Consider the following 5,770-nt stretch of genomic DNA (forward strand, 5'->3'; position numbering starts at 1 on the left):
TGAACACAGTGTCCGTGTAATTATTTCGGGTAGAGCTAGCCATGTGGGCGGCCGGGTGCCGGGACGCAGCCCGCCGCTCCTATTTCTACACAGATACGTTGCACTTGTTTCACCTTGCCTGGTGAGGCACCTGATTGGTCAAATAAAGAGCTGAATGGCCAATAGCTGGGCAGAGAAAGGATAGGCGGGGCTGGCCGATAGCGAGAGAATAAAGAGGAGGGAAAACTCTATGCTCAAGCTAGAAGAGAAAGAACAGGAGAAGAAGAGAGGAGAGGACAAGGAAGACACCTTGGGCCAGAAGCCAGGCAGCCACCAGCCAGACGTAGAGAAGCATATCAGAAGAAAGGCTCTAAACCCCGAGGCAAAAGGTAGATAAAGAGAAGCAGGTTAATTTACATTAAAAGAGATAGCCAGAAATGAGCCTATGCTAGGCCAAGCCTTCAAGACTAGCAAGACTACATGTCACAATGTGGGAGCTGGTTGTTGCCCCAAAAAAGAAAGCCTGGCACAAGGGTGGGAGAGATGCAAGGACTTAGCCAGTAGGAAAACTGAGTGGCAGCCAGGAGGGTGTAGTAATGCATGCCTTTATTCCCAGCACTTGGGAGACAGAAACAGGTGGGTCTATGAGTTCCAGGCCAGCCTGGTCTACAGAACGAGTTCCAGGACAGGCTCCACAGCTACTGAGAAACCCTGTCTCGAAAAACCAAAAAAAGAAAAAATGTTGAGTCATCTCATCAGCCCCTGAGGGGTATTAATTTTTTTACACACCTATGGTGTGTATTTGAGCACACTTTTGCACATGCCACAATGCAGTGTGGAAGTCAGAAGTCAGCTTGTGGATGTTGATTCTCTCCTATGCGTGGGTTCCGGAAATCGAACTCAAGTCGTCAGACTTGGTGGCAAGTATTTCAACCCGCTGAGCCATCTCACCAGCCCCTTGGGGGAGTGATTTTTATCTGATTCCTGCTGTGGTCAATACTCCCTGCGCGCGCACACACACACACACACACACACACACACACACACACACACACACAGCTTTGGACTTCTTTCCTCGAGTTGTATTGCCATAAGAAATGACAGCCATGACAAAGAGCTGATCGTTTTTTGTGTTTTACTGTCTACTGTCAGACTGCCCCACAAAGATATTCTCACACTGCAATCACATATAAATCACATGTAAATGTGCCGGTGTACCGTAGCCTCTGCCTTGTTCAATTTTTTTATTATCTCGTGTGACCGAAGCGATGGGAAACGGACTCTGTGTTCTTTCCAGGTCAATCTTATTTTTATTAGGAAAATAAAATCTTCCCCTCCTCCAAATCAACTCCTGACGTTTGCTTTCTTGTCTCAACTGTCTGTTTGTGTTCTTTGACCATTTGACCCATCCCTTCAGAGAACCTGAAAGTGTCTGAAACTTTGGCTGTGACAATAGACAGAGAGAGGTTTAGCGCCCACAGCAGGAGGCTCCTCACTCTGCTGTTTCTGGCCAGGGACTCTGGTCTGTTTCATCCGGCAGAGTTAGAGGCTTTTCAGCCCAAAGACTTTTAATATATGCAAAGGTTTTTATTTATGAGTGTCTATGTGTGAGTCTGTGCCATGTAAGGTGCCCTTGGAGGCCAGAAGACAGTGTTGGAATTATAGGCGGAGCTGTGTTGTAGGTGTTTGGGAGCCACCTGGGAGCCACAGGCAGGACCTCTGGAAGAAGCCAGAGCTCTTACCCGGGGAGCCATCTCTCCAGCAGCTCCGCATAAAGATATTAAGCCATGCCCGTTTCTTCCTGTCATCTTTAAGCAAATGATTAGGTGGAAAAGATGGCGCAATGACGAAGGATGCTCCAGTGGGCGGTAGGAGGGGCTTGTTTCAGCTTGCAGGTCATTCAGCATGTCGCTCCTTGCTAAAATCCTGAATCAGGCCTGAGTCACTCATGGCTTGTGACTCAACTCCACTTGGGCGACGTCCTAGAAACAAAAAGGTTCTCTAGGTGATGTCCTGTTCATCGTTTTGGTTTTTTTCTTTCTGAGAGATGGTCTCACTATGTAGCCCAGGCTGGCCTCAAACTCAAAATCCTCCTGCCTCAGCCTTCCAAGTGTGTGGATTACAGATGTGTGTCCCACCCTGACTTGTCCAGTTTACAACTGCTTTTCTTTTCTCTTTTCCTTCCCTCCCCCTTTCTCTTCCCCTCCGCTTTGGTCCTCCCTCCCTCCTTCCCTCTTTCTCTCCTATGTGAATACAGGTATACAGTTTCCACAGCACAGCTATGGGGGCCGGGAGAGTCAGTTCCCATCTCTACCTTGCTGAGGTTGGATTTCTCTTGTTTCTCTTGAACTGTGTGTTCCAGGCTAACTGGTTCATGAGCCTCTGCAATTCTGTTTTCACTTCCTATCTTCCTGTTGGGCTTATAGCCCTGCACTACAGCATCCAGCTTTTCTTTCTTTTTTTTTTATTACTTTATCTTTTTATTTTTTATTTTATTTTTTGTTTTTTCGAGACAGGGTTTCTCTGTGGTTTTGGAGCCTGTCCTGGAACTAGCTCTTGTAGACCAGGCTGGCCTCAAACTCCCAGAGATCCGCCTGCCTCTGCCTCCCAAGTGTTCGGATTAAAGGCGTGCGCCACCACCGCCCGGCAGCATCCAGCTTTTCACTGGGAATTGAAACCTGGGTTAATGTCAGATGGCTCGCACTTGAAGCCAGTGAGCCATCCCTCCAGACTAATGGTCTGTTTATCCATTTGTTTTGACACAGGGTTTCTCTACATAGCCCAGGCTGGCCTGGAACTCGCTATGCTCATTGGGCTGGCCTCTAATACATCCACCTACCTCTGCTTCCCTAGTGCTGGGATTAATGGCATTTGCTGCCACTCCTGGCTCAGTAATTTGTGTTTGAGATGGGGGAACCCAATATGTTGCTCAAACTGGCTTCAAACTCTTGGGCTCAACTGATCACCCTACCTTAACCCCCAACTGCTGGAACTACAGGCGTATTCCAGTTTCCCCATCTGATTGCTCGGTATTTTCACTGTGTGTTAGCCTTTCCCGGGTATCTTGGCACAGGACGCAGACAGCTTCTGTCGTTGTAATTGAGGTGATACGAGGCCCAGGGTTTAAGAGAGACGTTCCACCATTTTGCTAAGACATTTGAAATCAGCCATTCGGTTTTGCTCAATAGCTCTTGGACACATCTATGTCTTAGCACCCAGGCTGCTGAGACCTTAGCACAGGCCCAGACGGCTTACCCTACTGCTCAGTAGAACCCCCACCTCTCATAGGCCCAGACGGCAACCCTCCATCTTCCCAGTGCCATTTTTGCTTCTCTGCAATCCGTTTTCACTCAGCACCCAGCTTGAGGATTTTTATAAATGCCATTCACAGCGTGCTGATGATCTTCCCACCGTCTTTCCTGGTCTCAGAATAGAGTTCAAAATCCTTGGCATGGGATAAAAGGGCTAATGTGGCTGCTTCCAGAAGCTTCTTTCGGGTATTTGGGTCAGGTGGGGATCTCCTTCAGTTCCTCACACCCTTGCTTCCTTCTCATGACTGTCACTGATGCTGCATCCTCTGGTGGGAGTGGCCTTCTTCCTTCCCTTCCCCTGGATAACTTGGAGTCACCATAAACATCTGCTTCAGGAAAGCCACAGCCACACAATGGAGAAAGCTGCAGTTCTCTGTTTGGCATTGGGTGCTCCTCGGGCTAGTCTGACAGAGATGTGTCACCTAGACCAGGTCACCTGATATTGAAGGCATTTTCCACTTCTCCATCCCATATTTTTTTCTTTTCTTTTTGCTTTATATACTTTTACTTCCTTTTGTTTTAAGGGGCGAGGACACCTACAAATGCTCATATGTTTAGGGAGAAAGATGTGTAGCGGGCAGTAACTGGGTACTGCCAGTCTCTAGACACAACCACTGCAAAGAAAATGAAGTCGACATCCAAGAATAATTGCCACGCAACTTCAAATGCCAATGTGGTTTCTTGAGGAAAATGTCAAAGAGAATTACATAAACTAATGAGCTGTCATGTGGGTGTTGGGGTCCCATCCTGAGTGCCCTGTGAGAGCAGCCAGTGATCGTGGATGTTGGGGTCCCATCCTGAGTCCCCAGTGAGAGCAGCCAGAGCTCTTGACCACTGAGCCTTCTCTTCTGCCCAACTTCTTCAGTCCTGAAATTGTTTAGCAGCAGCAGAGTAGCATTTGAAATGAACTTCGTTACCCAATCAACCAGAATGCTCTTCACTCTGTCCTTCCGTTCAAATCTCCTCCCTTCAAATTTCCTCCAATTCTGCCCTACTTCAGACCATTCTGCTCCCTCCCTCCTTCCTTCCGGCCCTTCTCTCTCTCTCATTCCCTCCCTCCCTCTTTCTTTCTTCCTTCCTTCCTTCCTTCCTTCCTTCCTTCCTTCCTTCCTTCCTTTCTTTCTTTCTTTCTTTCTTTCTTTCTTTTTCTTTCTTTCAAGATAAAGTCTCCTATAGGCCAGGTTGGCCTTGAATTTACTTGTTCACTGAAGGATGATCTTGAACTTCTGATTCTCCTGCCTCTCCCTCCCAAGAGCTAGTATCACCGGTCTGTACCAACACGGCAGGCTTACGTGGTGCTTGGGATAAAATCCTGGCTTCATTTATGCTAGGTAAGCATCTACCAACTGAGCCACACCCACAGCCCTCTTCCTTCTTTGAAAATGCATCCTTCTCTTGTATGTACTCACTCCTGCACTTGGAAATGGTGGCTACAGTATAAACTCCCCAAAATCCAACAATGTGCAGGGTATGGGGGGACAGAGGTGGGCAGGTACCCAGGAGGCAGAGGCCGGCAAATCTCTATAAATTCAAAGCTAGCCTGGTCTACACAGCAAATTTCAGGATATCCAGGGTTACACAGAGATACCCTTTCTCAAAATAAAACAAAACAAACAAAAACAAAACAAAGCAAACAAACAAAAACCACCAACAACAAAAAGCCAAAACCAACTATGTAAGCTTGATTACCTGAGTTGGGTTTCCAAACCCACAGTGGAAGGAGAAAACTGGCTTCTTTTAAATTGTGTTTTGACTTTAAAACACATACTATGGTTCCCACATGCCCCCAAAATAATAAAAAATTTAAAAAATCATCACCACAGGTAGGTCATGGTGGTGTACACATTAAATCCCAGAACTCAGGAGGCAAAGGCAGGTAGATCTCTGGGAATTTGAGATCAGCCTGGTCTACATTGTGAATTCCCAGCCAGACAAAGCTACACATGGTATCATGTCTTTAAGAAACCAACAACAAAATTAAAAAAAAAAACAACCCGCCATCACCATATCAAAAATCCCTACAACGTTTCTTCCTCTCACCCCACGTCCTATCTGCTAGTACCTGCCCCCAGCAGGCGGGAGAGGGAAAGACGTACGCATACTTATGCTTTATTAATATTTTCTGTCAAAGATACAACCCAGTGGTAAGCAAGGTGCTACCCTTATCCACAGGCAACTGTGAGAAAACAGGGACAAAGCCACCAGATCTGAAAGGGTGAGGAGGAGCCAATGAGGAAGCAAGGAGGCCAGGAAGGGCAGTTCAGGAGCAAGGAACAGCACCAGCTGAGACCTTAAAATGGGATTAGCATTTGAGGTTGGAAAGGAAGGAACTGAGAACACAGGGGTGGTTTTCTTTAGAATCCTAAAGGAAAAAAAGAGAGACAGAGATGAAAAAAATCTCCCTTGGAAGGCCTTGGGCTCTTCTCAGGGCTGTCTTAGAGAGATTGGGGATGCTTCAGAAAAATGAAGGATTGTATAGC

This window comes from Microtus ochrogaster, chromosome 7 (genome assembly GCF_000317375.1).
Source record: "Microtus ochrogaster isolate Prairie Vole_2 chromosome 7, MicOch1.0, whole genome shotgun sequence".
Classification (NCBI taxonomy): Eukaryota; Metazoa; Chordata; class Mammalia; order Rodentia; family Cricetidae; genus Microtus; species Microtus ochrogaster.